The sequence below is a fragment of the Chlamydotis macqueenii genome, chromosome 24 (assembly GCF_036417535.1).
Source record: "Chlamydotis macqueenii isolate bChlMac1 chromosome 24, bChlMac1.mat, whole genome shotgun sequence".
Classification (NCBI taxonomy): domain Eukaryota; kingdom Metazoa; phylum Chordata; class Aves; order Otidiformes; family Otididae; genus Chlamydotis; species Chlamydotis macqueenii.
This window is the reverse complement of record NC_141579.1, coordinates 2,981,985-2,996,759: the sequence shown is the minus strand read 5'-3', so window position 1 is coordinate 2,996,759 and position 14,775 is coordinate 2,981,985. Positions and strand designations below refer to the sequence as shown.

Here is a 14,775-nt window from a genome sequence, read left to right as displayed (position 1 = left end):
GCCACCGATAAACAGAGAGGGAGATGAAGAGGAGAAGCGATGCCTGGGAGGATGCACGTGTCTGGTGCACGTGGGGAAGGCAGTTTGGGGACCCCATCACTGTGTTTTCACAGGCAGGAGCATCTGGAGTGGCGTCGGTAAGGACACCGGGAGTGTCACGGCACGACGGGCTGCCTGGCGAGAGGATCCTTCCAGGCAACTCTGTGCGCCCAACGCTGGGCTCCCACAGACGTGACACCTACAAGCAACAGTGAAATATCAGCCGCATCATGGCTGGGCTTAAATCTTTACCGAGTCTCCATTTTTCTTTCTTTAAACGCTTACAGAATAAATGGAATTTATAATCAGAAACCATAAAATCTCTGATTTATGGTTCATCTTGATGACAATATTTAATAACTCGTGTATATTTTATTACATCTTTTTAATGCCCTGTTGTGGAATTTTACTTAGGCATTTCGCCCTCTATATCAACCTGTCGCAGCACAGATGGGCTGACTTTTTTGCTTTGGGCTGACGTCAGAGCCAAGCGTGCTCCGGGCTGGGCTTTGCCCAGGGCTGCCACCAGTCTGTCCAAGTGGGCTCCGAAAGCGGGGCTGGACGTCCAGCCGTGGTCCAGCTTCTTCCAAAAGCTGCTCCCCGGATTGCAGATCCGATGCTTTTCCCTGCCCAGGCAGCTCCTTTCCAACATCCCTAGCCAAGTTGCAGTGCAGATGGGGAGAGAAATTCAACTGTAGGGCCTCTCCTCTCTCCTCAAGGACTTTCTGCATGGAAACGCGTATCTATTTAGGTTGTTGCTCAAGTGCCTTCTCCTCTGGAGAGCACTCCCTGCCTTTCTGGGACCATTAGCGCAAATTAGCTGATGCATCCTATCAGCCCCCAGCCTGCCGTACCCGGGTACCAATCCTCTTCTCAGCGCTTGCATGCGGAGGGGAAGCTCGTCAGCGCCGTCGTTGCGTTCTGGCTTTGTGGAAAATCAGCGGCTCCCTCCATCCCTCCCTCCCAGCTGGCTTTCATAACCGGCTGCTTCCCAGCCCTGTGATGCTGGAAACGGAGAAGGGAGATGGGGCTGGAGGAGAGGGACAGTGGCTCGGGGTGGATGTGTCTTGAGAGTTTGGACCTGAGAGTGGCTCGCGTGGTGGGACTACAGGCTCGGGGCCACGTCACCCTGGTTTTAGCCTGGCAAGCGAGCCGGGAGTGTGCGGTGACATCTATATTCCTCCTGCTGAGCGTGGTCCAGTGGTTTGATTTCCTTGCTCCTGACGAAGGCCGCTGCCCCAGCCACAGCGAGCCAAGCGTGAGGGGATGGGGTCGGAGGAATAGCTGCGAGCAGAGCGGGTCCAGAGCTGGCAGGCACCCCTAGGAATGTGTTTGGCGCGTCTGTGCGACGCTGGCTGTGCAGACAGTTGCTGCCCATCCATCCGGCGCTCCCCTCGCCTCGCTGCTCTTGGCAGGAGCCGGCCCGGCAGAGCAGCCAGGTGGAGAGGAGGAAACGGGGCGAGACGGCTTGCTGGCGCGCTCGAACGCGTACAGGCAGGGCTGCCCGCCTCGCTGCCCTCACGCAAAGCCTCCCCCCGGGCTCTCGGCAGCCATCTGCACTGCTGGGCAGCGGCCGAGGGGCCCGGGCTGGCTTGGAGGGTCTGCGGGGATGGGGGGGACCTGGGGACAGCAGGAAAGGCTGCACTCGTGAGCGTGAAGGCAAGGGGGAAAGGGTCGAAAGCAGCCAGGCAGGGAGGAGAGAACAGCATGGCATGAAGCTCATCGTATTTGGGTGCAACAGGGTTCAGCTCTTTTGGGTGCAAAGGCATCAGGTGGTTTTTGGGTGCAACGGGGTCGTGTGCTTGGGCAAGGACAGAGCTGTCCCCCTTGAACCCTGTCCTCCTTTCTGGAACAAACAATTTTCAGACAAGCCAGCCCTGGGTGAGGATAACTTCTTCCCCAGTCCCCAAGAAATGAATGGCCGGAGAGAAGTTGGCTGTTAACCAAGCGATGCCGGCTGGACCGGACTGAATTGCACCTGCAGACTGTCTCTCCCCATGGGATCAGTAGGGCCATGACCGTCTGTTAAGTGAAGGAGAGGTGCCACTGCCCAGGACGTTGTTCCCTGCCCAGGACAGGTGACCCCATGCTGTCCCTTGAGCAAGGAGCACTGGGCAGCAGCAACCACTTGGCCTTTGGATGGAGAAGGCAGAAACACCGACTGCGTGATTTACCTGCGCTTTTATGCCTCCACGCGTCTGCTGGGAAAGCAGGTGCTGATGGCTTCTTTTGAAACAACCAGAAAATTTCAGCCTCCTTCCCAATGTTTTGACAGTTTTGGGGGGGTTATTTTTTGTGGGGTTCAAACTGGTTTTGCAGAGAACTCGCAGAGCGAGATGAAATGTTTGTACTGGGAAATCAGCCACCTTCAAAAGGGCTCCTGTTCCCTGGCAAAACATTTGCGGAGTTTTCATCTGCGTGTTTTGGCTCCTATGATAGGAGGCAGGAATCGTCCTGGGAATTGTCTTCCCACTGGTTATTCTGCTGTCTCTGCTCCTGCCGTGCCTCTGCTAAGAAATAGAAAAAGGCAGAAACTCCAACCAACCGCCACCAAGAGAACATCCTCTGTACTGCAGGTCTTGCTGGGCTTGGTTGGTTCTGGTCTAAATAAGGTCATCAATCCCAAATAGAAACCTGCCTGATGCTAACTGAGTGGCCAAAGTCTCAGGTCACAAGGGTTTGGAGGAATTTTTGCCATCCCTGAAGGCAAAGCCATTGTCCCAGATTTCCCTTCCTGGCTGCATATGGGTTTTTTTTTAATTATTATTTACTTGTTTGTTAAGAGCATGGCCAAAGAGGACTTTAAACCCGCACAGATTGGAGTAAAAAATCATTGATGGGATAAAACACTTTCTCTGGTAGGTAAGAGAGGAGCCATGGAGGTGGCTTCCACAGGCATGCGCGTCACAAGGCTGGGCTGCCCGACTCCGATGCTAAATTATAGTCTAGCGAAGGAGAAGCCTCCTGAGGAGGTGGGAAGTGATCACAGCCTATAAATACCTTCCAGGCAATGTTGAAAATGAAGAAAGGGAATTATTCACGGTCTCCAAAGGTGGTAGGACAAGGAGCGGTGGCCTGGAGCTGAAGAAGGGGAAGTTTTTTCTGCCTGGCCATTAAGAAAGCGCCTGGCAGTCGAGCGAGCGGGCGGTGGGGGAGAGTCCCTGGGGAGGGAGTGCAGGCGCCGGCTGCACGGGAGAGGAGCCGTTAATGGGGATGATGAAGGAAGGGATCTTTAGACAAAGCAAGAGGTCGACCTGTTGACCCAAACTGGCCCTACGGTCTATACGATGCCACGATAAATTCCACTTACGCTACTTTACTGCGGGCGCTTTATAGCTTGACTTAATGGCTAGGAAATCTCTTCACTTGACTGCTCCCCTCTAGACGAGAAGGCTGTCTGTGATCAGGGATGATGCCTTTTTATGAGCTTCCCTCTCAGAGCCTGGACTCTTGAGGTCCTGGCTCCTCTTTGCCTCCGATTTTCCCTTTCTGACCTCCCTCCGGCCCCGCTGCCTCGCCGATTTGCACAAGTCGCCTTTGGGAGCGTGCCTTTGGAGTTTGAGGGCTGATTTGACGATGGTGCTGTTAAAACTGAGATCGGTGGGTGGCATGGGGCTCCCTGATGGTGCCGTGACCCTTTTTGATACCAGCCTGGAGAGCAGGAATCAACCACCAAAGGCGCGGAGGATGCTGCTGGCAGCAGATGCAAGCAGTGCTACCAGCCTTCCTGTTTTTACTGCAGATCTCCTAGGTCTCATCAGAGTTTATGTTTTTCTTAATGTTACTGGCATCATGTGATTGCACAGGAATCTGGGCTTTCATTTCGCAGCAGCTTTGAGATGCCAGGGTTGCAGAAAAAAAAAAAAAAAAGTGGAAATATGGTTGGAACCTGTAGGCTAATAAAACCAGCCCGTCTTAATTATGACCTTTTTTATTTTAGATGTCAAAGTGAAGGTTTGGGGGGGCTAACTGGGAGGAGTGGAGGTGCTCCAGGGGAGGGTTTTTGAGGTGTTTGGGGTGGTGTTGGCTTGGGAATTGTCCTGGGAATTGTCTTGGGTTGTGGTGGTGGAAGGAGAGTCCCATACTGGAGGGCTGGAAAGGAGCTGGAGGGGTGTGAGGCGTGGGAACCTTCAACTCACTCATCCTTGGAGTGGGGCTGGCCGTGCTGGATGCTTTTATTTAAGAAAATCAGTGATAGGCAAGGGAGAGACGGCATTTGAAGGGATGCTGAGGCTGGATGGCTGCATCCCTGCGCCGGCAGCCTGGGATGAGCAGCATGTCCGGGAGCGATGCCCCGGGATGGGGGCGAGCATCCTTCCAGCTTGCCTCAAGGCTATGCTCCCCGAGGAGCTTCCACCTCTCCTTGGACTGAGCAGCACATGAACACCAAAGGAATCCGCGTCCCTTTTCAGAGGCTGTTACAGTAAATTGTTAGTAGGCGACGGCGCAGCGGAGGAACTGTCGCCGTCGGCAGCTTTTTGTTAATCTGATCTGAAGGGTCCCCTTGTGAACGCATCTGGAGCGGTCCCCGCTCTCCCTGCAAATGCAAATTGCAACGTGCGAGCTACTGGTGCTTTTGTCAGGTTGGAGAAAGACGAGGGAGGCTGATGCACGGGATTTTCCCGGCTCCACCTGAGCGGCGTGCTTTCCGCTCTCGCATCCGCATCTTTTTGCTTTGCCCCCGTTTGCCGGTCCCAAATGCACGCCAGGGCATGGCAAGTAAGGATGGAGAAAGCCACCTTTGAAACTCTGGCTGAGAATTGTCCATCAAAGCACCTTTCTCCCCAGAAAGTGCCACACGGTTTCTTGGGACGATGTCCATTCTTCCAGAGAAATTGAGTTTCCATGGGGAAAATCTAAATCTAGATGATGGCTGGTTGCCTGGAAGGAGCTCAGCAGGTTGGCTGGCTGATGGCAAAGCCAGGAGGAGTTGTCCTTGCTGGCCAGGGAGACCTGCTGAGAGGAAGGCCACCTCCCACTCCAAACCCACCTGGAAGGGAACTTGCTGTGTTGTGTCCCGTCTAAGGGGAGTTTGTGAAACCCATGTGATGCTCCCAGGAGCTGGGAGCTACCTGAAATGGTACTTCTAATGAGAAAAAAAAAAATCTATTCCATGGAAATTTTACTTTTTGGGAATTTCTGCTGAGATGGGGAAAGTAGGGTTGTTTTTTTTTTTTCCATTAAAAATATATATATTTGGGTTTCAGTGGATTTCCATTTTCCAGCCAGCTCTCTGTGAGATACCGTTTCTGTAGGCAGCGTATGACTTTTCTCCCCTCAGGAAATTTCCTAATATCAATTTAATTTTGACTCTCACAACTGCTTCTATTCCACGGGGAACCTACTCTGCAGCCTCGCCGAGAAAGCGTTTCCTCTTAGCTGCCAGTTCATTTTCCAGTTTAAAACCATAATTCGGTCATTCCTAATGAAAGATACAATCAACTTTCGGGCTGAGCCCCTAATAGAGATGGGGCATGCTTGCACCCTGCAAAGGATGGATTTCACGGGGTGAAACTGCACCGTAAAGGCTGGGCCACCTGGATGCAAACCCGGGAGTTGCTCCCTGGGGATATGATTTCACATCCTGCAAGGATTTGCCCTCCTCCGTAATTGTGGTGATGCAGATTCTGTCTGGCAGATGAGAAAGAAATTGGCCCAGCTAGACTTAAAACAAAGAAAATAAGGGGAAAAAAAAAATCCCCAAAGCAGCAGAAGCACAGGTTGTGTCCCATCTGATTGTATTTTCATGCCCACACATCTACTCTGCATAAAAAATAACAAAACAGATGAGCCAGTGGAAAATTTTAATTTAAATGTTTGGGTACAAATTACCTGACAATCCAAACAGAGAGGCATTTTGAACCAGCACTCGAGCTTCTCATTCAGGAAATATTGAAGCCTCTCGACCTGACAGTTTCAGAACTCGCCCATAAAGCTTCTGAAGTGAAAAATTAATCCGAAGTAACCTCTTTCTCTGCTTTTCAAAAGCAGATTGGCTTTTGATGAATGCTTCTATCTCCTCAATACATCCCAGTCAACCAAGCCCGGCTCTTTCCCTTTGCCTGGTCCGAATCCCTGGAGCATCCGAGTGTCGGGATGCCCGTGGGGCTGGTTGCCTGGAGCGTTTCCATTCCTGCCTCCTCTCCTTCCACTGCCCCTATCTCTCCGTGTCCGTCGTTCTTGCAACAGTCAGGTGTCTTGCTGCTGCCTTTTATCCCTCTGGATCTACCTGGTGGGATTGGGCGTGAAATGGAGGGTTGTAGCGTACAATAGCGGGGCTGTAATTACGTGACAAATACAGCGTAATTGCACCGTGGTAAGGCTTTCGAACAACCTCATCACCACCCACTGGTCCCAGTGACTGGGATTTCTCTCCATTTCAGCTGCAAAGTTACTTGCATCTCCACAATTGTGGCTTTGGTTTCTTGGTCACCATGGCTGTGCGTTTGTAGCATTCAGGGCCACCACTGATTTTGCACTTAGCTCTAGCTAAGTGCCTTGGAGTGGTACGAGCGCGGTGGAAATTACAGGTGTGGAAAGCACAGCTGCAGCGTAATCGCAGCACGGTCGCTGGGTAGTCGCGTCCCTCGCGCTGTAACCACGTTCAAGTTTGGTGGGACCCGTTGGCACGCCTTCTGTCGGGCAGCCGGAGCCGAGCCGCAGCGGGTCCCTCCGGCCGGGCGCAAACCTCCTTCGACGGAAGGCTGTGAAACTGCAGCTCGCCCGGTCCATCCCGTCTGCGGCTCCGAGCCCGTCGGCCCAGCATGGGTACAGCTTAGTGGCACCACTCCTCAAACTTCATGTCCGACTTAACGAGCGACCTGAAGCTAATTGCTGACCGTCCGTCTCCATCCCCCTGCTCCGTTGAAACGTCCACAGGCATTTCCCTGCCTCTCGGAGCTGCTTGAGCTACGCAGATGACGAGCGCTGTAACATAATGGATTTTTATGATTATTAAGCTCCCAGTGACCCTTTCCCAGTCGATGTAATAGGGCGAATGGAATGTCCCTACCGCTCCTGGGAGCTGGGAGGACAATTTGGTCCGGTTCTCCGTAGCATTTGGAAGAGGCGGAGTGCCGCTTGCTGTTATTTATTACGGATGTGGTTTGCTCAGTACTGCGTTTATTGAGTCGGTCTCCCACTCGCGAACGCCGAATGCGGCTCCCAGCGCCGCTCCCGGTGCCAGGGATCCTTCCTGCCGCCGTCAAGCTGCCTGCCAGTTGCCAGCTGGACTTGCTGTGGCCTCCAGCTTGGGACAGGAGGCCAGGTTCCTCCCTGGTGTAACATCATTGACTTTAATTAAGCTACGCCAGGGAGAAATTTGGCCCGCTTCGTTTGCTGGTTGTGGGCTGGTGCCAGTCAAAAGGCATGGCGGGTGCCAGCTTTGACAGCCCAATTTCAGCGTGGGACAAAAGTCCCTCAGCCTTTGTTTGGTTTGGGACACCAGTGGCCGCTGACGTGGAGAGAAGGGAGAATCAAACGATGTGCTTGTCGTAGGGCTCATGGTATTCCGGGATCCATCTCCCTGTTCTCTTCCCTGACTGCCTGGAGGTATACAGAAAAAAAAAAAAGCAAAAGGGTTAAAAATGGGCAGCAGATCCTTAAATAAGGTGCTGGACCCTCCGTAATCCACACCAGTGAGGGGCTGAGCTCTCCAGTGCTGCCCGGAGGCGGCCGCTTCCCGGGGAGATGATTCAGTTGCCCGGTTCAAAGCGGAGTTAAAGTTTCCGCGCTGGCAGATCTGGGGCAGAGTTTAAGAGCGTCTGTTTTTTTTCCCCCGCGCCGTCTGAAGTGAGGCACATCCAAGGCTCACAGCCCTTGGCTTTCATCCACCTCACCGCGGGCGTTTGCGCACCGCTCTCCTCTGAATCGGAGCTCTCGTTTTAATATTTCCCGGGGTGTTTTAGAGAGTGGCTCTCGCTTTCTAAATGCAGGCTGATTTAAAAAAAAAAAATACATAAAATTAAGTCTAAGCGCAACAAAGTTGCGGGTTTTAGTGCACCCCCACCTCAGTCTGCTGGGATGCAGTGGTGCTGTGATGGGATGCAGTGGTGCTGTGCTGGGATGCAGTGGTGCTGTGATGGGATGCAGTGGTGCTGTGATGGGATGTGGTGAGTGCTGTCGGATGCAGAGAGAAATATCGGAGGCTGGGATACGTAGAGGTTTGGATGTCCCCCCATCCCCTTGGCAAAGGCTCAAGGAGCTGCCACCCCTCCTGCCCTCCCGGCTGGTGCTGGGGTCTCTGTCCCCAAGGCCACAAGGTCCCTTTGTCCCCGTGCCTGCACGTCTCGGGACATCACGTGCAGAGAGCGGCAGGTTTGATGAGAGCAGGGAAAAGCTGTGGTGCAAACAGTTGGAAACTGATAACTTGCAGTGACGGCTTTGCCAGGAGGAAGGAAAAAAGAAAAAAAAAAGAATGACAAAAAAAAAAAAAACAACCCCGTAAATTCACTTTGTTTTGATATTCAAATACTCCGCTCTGTGTGGTGTGTGCTAATGTGTACGCTGGTGTTATGGCATTGTCGGAACAAAATATTCAGATGGTTCCTAACAGAATTTGTGTTTCACAAGCTGCTTGGGAATGTTGGCTTGGAAACAGAAGCGTAGCGTTAGGAGCCGGTTTCTCCTGGGGGTAGTGGCTGGCCCACGCTGGGTTTGGAGCGTGGGATTCGGGTGACTTCTCCCAGCAGGCAAGGATGGGATTCCAGAAATCCCTGCTGGAAAGGGGCACGGTGCAAATCCCCCTCCCCAGCACGGAAGGAGCTCCCAAAATAAAGATCAGGAGCAGTCCCCAGCCCCTCCTGCCCTTGATCCCTCTTCCACACGTGGCAAAGCCGTAGTGGGATGTGCAAGGCTGGTTTGAAACGGCAGCTCTGCTAACGGCACAGCTTCTCCCCTCTGTGCTCCCACCGGCACCGTCGGCTCCGCGCCCGGATTCCTCGGCTGAGAGCCTCGGTCGAGGCTCTTAGGCCTCCGTTTCCACCGAAATGAGCAGCAAATCAATGCAGGCATAAGAAAAGATGATTGGAAATTGCTAATAGGAGTGTGGCAGGGCAGCCCTGCCTCCCGGAGCCAAGATGAGTATGGATTTTCCCATGCCAGGGACTATAAACACTTCTGCATTCCCTGGGGAGCCCCGGATGCTCACCTTCTCCCTTTGCCCTCGTTGTTCTCCTGCAGCCTTCACAAAGGAGCCCGGCGGTGGTAATTAGCTAGATTAATTAGCCGGCAGTGTTAGGGAGGGCTCAGCCTGCCTGCTGGGGTGTGGAGGGGTGAGCTGGGGCAGGGCGCTGGGCGAAAGCCTGCGAGATCATCTCCTCTGCTCCTGCCCTGGCAGAGCTCGGTCGCTGTCCCACGGTACGCGTGGAGGGGCAGGGAGGGGAGAAATGAGGTCAGGGCGTGGGGGCTTCAATTTCTGCTCCCGATGGCCGCTTGCGCCAGGCATGACTTATTTACGGACTGGAATCTCCCTAGCTCCTCTTCCTCCGGCAGCGTCGTGCCAGCAGCCGCGGTCGCAGCGCCCCGCAGCCTCCCGATCGCTGATAGATCACCGCCGGTGAACACGCTCCTCTGCTCTGCTTGTGGCAGCCGAACCCCCTCCCTGCCTTTCATCTTAGGGATGCTGGGGAATGATGTATGAAATCCGGGTGGGTTTGATTCATACGAGTTGTGTTCACCTTGCAGAACGGGCTGTCACCAAAAAATAATAAAGCTCTTTGTTTTAGTGCCCGGAGAGGCTGTTGGTCGGGCGGCAGGGATGGGTGTAGATCCTCTTCCGAGGAAAGAGGCGCTTTTGAGAAAGGCTTGGTCCCTGTCCCTCAGGATGCTCTGCTGTCTCCCGTTTTGGGGTGCGATGCCCCAAGCCGCATCCTCCTCCACGCCCTGCAGCGGGCCCGCACGAGCGCGTGGTGCCGAGGCGAAAGGTATTAATGGGGGGAAAAGTTAACCACGTTTGTTGAACTGCGAAAAAGGTTGGTTTTATATCCCTTTATTGGAATATAAAGACAGCTTTTATAACCTTTTAAAGGGGCATAAAAGCAGCTTGGGTACTAGAAAGCTCGCTCCAGTTGAAGGCAGGCGAGGAGAAAGGGAAGGGGGGAGAGTAAACATCTGTGCTCGGAGGTCAGACGTGGCCGGGGGGGTGGCGGATGGGGTCACTGGGACCCCAGGTCCAGCCGGTTGTGGTGTCGCCTGTCCCGAGGAGGCTGGGAGCCCTCCCTGCTCTCGGCAGCCCTGGCTCTGGGCTGTGACACGCGTTGCTCCGCTCGGCGACTGCGGAGCCGCTTTCTCAGACCCCTCTTGGGAGGGGTGGGTGTCGGACTTAATGAGCTAACCTCTTTTATTTCATTTTTCAACCCAGTCCTCTGTGAATAAGTGCTGCTTTGGCTCGGTTCCCGCTGGAACAAGGGAGTCTGTAAAGGTCTGGCTTTGAGGCTGGAGGGAAAGTTTGTTCTGCAGATTGCTCTGGCCTCTCCCAGGGCACCCAGCCTCTCTGGTGGGACCACGGGACCCCGAGGTGGACTGGCTCGCAAGCTCGATGGCCTGGGCAGCGTGGGTTAATTTGGGATGCGTTTGCATCTGAGCCTGGCAGACTCCTGGACAGTGCATCCTCTCCTTCATGCTGCTGCCTGCAGCATTTTGGGGCAAGTGCAGGGGTGCGCGCAATCCCCCTCCTCCATGGCACGGGATTCACCGCCTCCTTGCCCATCCCAGTCAGCGGGTCGATTGCCGGTTGGGATGTGACTGAAAGCAGCATCTTCAAAGCCAGGAGGAAGCTCCTTCCCCCTCTTCCAGGGCTCCTGGACAGTGGTCCGGAAGGATTTGGTGTCGCGGGTGGTTACCATCTCGTGCTGGCGTGCTCCTCCCAAGATGGTGATGGATTTTCTCCATCCTTTTTCTTTTCCTTGTTCGCGTGGCGGTCGGTCTGATGCGACATTAAGAGAGGAGAGTGACCTTTACACCGATCTCCAGCTCAGGGGAGTGGAGAGCTGAGCCTCCGTCTGCAGCAAAGCGCATTTTGAACACGGATGGGTCGTGAGCCTCGGTTATCCCCGTGCCGTCTCCCAAATAATAAGCTTCCAGAGATAATGCTGTAGGGCCGTAAAGAGAACGGGAACGGGAGCAGCTGCTTCTAATTTCGCTTCACGGGGAGGGAGGTGATGCTGGGAGCACCCCGCATTCTCGGCACATATTTTTCATCATTATAGGCAGAAATGCCAGAGCGGTGACAGATATTAATGCAGTTCACTCCGGGAGAAAATCTTCTTTCCATCAGACTCCATGTGCAGCAAGAGGGCAGTGCCATTTGCAACCCTAGGGAGGATGTGTTTGAAAGGTGATGGGTTTTTTACCCAGGAAGTTTTATTCCCAGACAAAGTTCGTTTTGGAGTATAGGGCACCTGAGACCGTCCCACTGGGAGCCACGGGATTGCTCCATGCCCGCGCCACGCACCTGGGTGAAATCGCAATTGTGGCAGTGCCGGGAATTAATTTGGATTTTGCTGTAACTGACGTTACCCTCCGCTACCTCTGCAGTGGCTGTGTGTCACCATGGGGCTGTCATTGTCCTGGGTGTCAGATTTTGCAACCCGGGGTCCCAGCCTGCTGCCAGCTCCGACCCGCAGCGATGCCGTGAGGTTTGTGGAGTTCCTCTGTGAAGGGCTGTGCTTCTTTGCGCCCCTCAGCCTCCTTTTATTTGCTTATCCCACTAAATATTCATCAGTAACATTTAAGACAAAGGAAAGAGATAATTACAAGGGGAGAGTTTTTTTGCAGTATTAAAGGTTAACAGAATTCTTGGCATTTGTGCCTTGTCGATCTCCATGTAATTATGCTCATTTCCCAGAATTCAGAGGCGACTGTGCCTGTTAACGCTCAAAGATGGTACCCCGGGAATTAAATTTATGACATCATTTCTCAAAATCTTCGGATTCAAACCAAGCATCTTGCTTAATGGCACGGCTATTATTAATATTATTCTTGGATGCACAGCGCCTCAAGGGTCAGAGGACCGGTGGCGAAACTCAAATTGATGCAGGCGGAGACAGCGGCGCGCACGGCTTTTGTTCTCGAGGAGCGCTCGAGCAATTTGGCCACCGCGGGAGATGAGGCTTGAGGCTGGCAAAGGATGGGCCCCGCGAAGACGCGGACGTTCAGGTTGGAGGTCCATCGGAAGAAGCCATTTTGTGGCTTTGGCTGGTCAGGAGTGGGAGAGCACAGCTTGTGTCTCGCCACCCTGTTTTTGAAGGTGACTGGTCTGAGTCCAAAGGCAGCTGCAGGCAAAAGGCAAATTAGTGTCTCCAGGAGAATCTGATTTTCAGAGATGCAGAACACCTGGCAGTGGGCTTGGGTTTCACTGAAAGCTGCTGAGCGTGCTCAGTGGTTTCCGAAGAGGGATTTCAGGGGCTCTGCTCTTCATATCTGCCTTTTATTGAATGGTGTGGTTGAAATCAAAATATCTGCTCCTTTCCTGGTTCCTGCTCTGCCTGGTTCGCGTGGACCAAGTGGCTTTCTGGTAGGAAAGGGCTTGGCTGGGGAAAATGAAGTGGCGGTGGGGTGGACGTGGTGATGGGCCAGCATCAGCCAGGGACATTTACTTTCTTGCTTCTTCTTGGAGTTCAGGATGAGCGTGGTGATATCCAGTTGGGCTGGGGAAGACTTGGCTTAGTGCGTCCTGTTTGGGGCCATCCCGGGAGAAGGAGCTGCTCCTCCAAAGGGGTTTTCCAGTACAGAGCTCACAAGTGCCCCAAAATGTGGGCAGAGGTTCAGGAGGGAGAAGCTCCCATTTTCACGTTTGACGTAGCCACACTGGAGCTCCCAAATATCCGCGGTGGGACCCGAGGCGTGGCTGGCGTTGCTTTTCAGCCTGTTCAGCTTTTTTGTTTTTCCCCGTGCGCGCTTACTCCTGGTACAAGGCGGGGCGGGTTGAGTTGTAGAGCGGCGGGTTAATGTCACGCGCTTATAAAATGCTATTAGGTGGCTAATGGCGTGGTTTTATCCGATGTCGTCAGCTGTCGCTGGCACCTGATTGATGCCGATCCAACGCCGCCGTGGATGCGGAGCGAGCGTAAAGGATGTCTTGTGGGGCGTTAATACGGCACCGTAACCTTGCAACAATGCAGCAAGAAATGGATTTATATAAAATCAATATTGATTTGTACCAAGGATCAATCCCAGTTCATAACTTTTGCTGTGCCAGTATCTCCTCGGTGGTTTGTTTTTTTTTTTTTTTTATAAACTATAGGTGTTTAATACCAAGGCTGCAGTGCTATATGGGGTATTTTGGTGGCTGTGGATGAGGTAAATCCTTTGTTGGCTTTGGCTTTGAAGCACCAGCTTGGGTCAGGCTTTTTGCAGGGTGGCTGGCTCTCCTGAGGTGAGCAGGAGGCAACGCAGCTCAGCTGGGGCTGCTCCGGAAGGAGTTAACCGGTTCTTGAAAATTCCAAGCACCTGAGTGCAAAGAGAGCAAGCCACAAAGCCAAGCCCAGCAGTTTTTGAAAGGGCAAACAAAATGTTCCTTTTTACGGCGAGGCGCCCGGTGCGAAGCGCAGGCAGCAGTTCCCGGCGCGGCGTTAGGGGAAGGCTCCCAAAAGCGCACTTCGTCCGGGTTTAATAGGACGGTTACTGGAAGTTTATATAAACGCCAGTTAAATATTAATGGCATCTTTAGTGGGGATTAATGGGGTCTCCTGTGATGTTTTTAAACGCTGAGGAGGGTGCTGCGAGTCGCTGCCTGCCGTCAGGGACCGAGGGCTGAATGCCCGTGAGGATGCTGCTTGCATCCCAAAAACTGGCCTGGAAACGTCCCCAGCCCAGCGTTTTCCTGCAGCTCGGTGCAGGAATGCCTTTGGGGCTCAAAGGACTCAAAATGGCTCCGGCCCAGTAAGGCTCTCAATCATTGTTTCTTAATTGGGGCCACCATTAACGAAGGGGAGGAATGAGCCGGCGTGGGGAGCGGAGCGGGAGCCCCGCGTCCTTTGTGTCTGCGGTGAATGGTTGTAGGCGTTGAGGGCTCGGTGATTATTCAGGAAAAGCTTCCCCGGCCTCGTGTGTCATTCGCCTGACTAATGCCAAGAAAATTAAGCCCTTTTTTTTTTTTTTTTTTTTTTTTTCAACTCTGGGCTTATTGGAGAATAATGTGGTGCGCGATAGCACAAATGGGGTTATGAAATCGTGTTTTCATTTTGAAGGAAAGAGGCTCGAGCATAAAGTACGTTTCTGATCATATTTGGCAATTTCCGATTAAAAGTAACTCTCCACTCTGGAGTTATAGATTGCTATCTATCAGCTCCTTGAAAAGGAAAAAAGGAATTAAAAGAAAAATCTGTCTGTACAAATTGCCATGCTATGACCTACTTATTAAAAGGAAGGGTGGTGGTGTTTTTTTTTTTTTGTGGGTTTTTTTTGTTTTTTTTGTTTTTTTCCCAGAAATTAAATCGTGCGATGTGGGGAGGCGTAGTATTGTATGCACATAGATTTGCAGACGGGTATATAGGCACAGGTTGTATGGAGGACCTGTATGGGTCAACCATCCCCGCAAGCAGCTGCGACATGCTAGAGTCGTGCTAGGTATTTCCAAGAAAGCCAAAAAAAAATGCAGCAATCGTGTTGTTTTACTTGATAGAGGAACCTTAACTGCAGTTTTGCACCTGGTTATCAGCCTCCAGGACCATGGAAATCTGCAGATTCTGTGCTTAGGCTTGGTTTTGCTCAAGAACAGCCCGAGGTTGGGGCTGC

General features: G+C 52.9%; 1 protein-coding gene across 2 annotated transcripts in view; it reads left to right on the top strand.

Annotated features, from left to right (window-relative positions):
• LOC104480213 (protein CEPU-1) overlaps positions 1 to 14,775 on the top strand; it is a 303,720-nt gene that overhangs the window by 155,181 nt on the left and 133,764 nt on the right. Inside the window, exon 1 of one of the 2 annotated variants that reach the window (XM_086765984.1) lies at positions 10,893 to 10,911. The exons of the other annotated variant lie outside the window; for it this stretch is intronic. The gene's annotated coding sequence lies outside the window, so the exon portion shown is untranslated. Of the gene's footprint in view, positions 1 to 10,892; positions 10,912 to 14,775 lie in introns of those variants that run through there. 2 annotated transcript variants of the gene reach the window in all.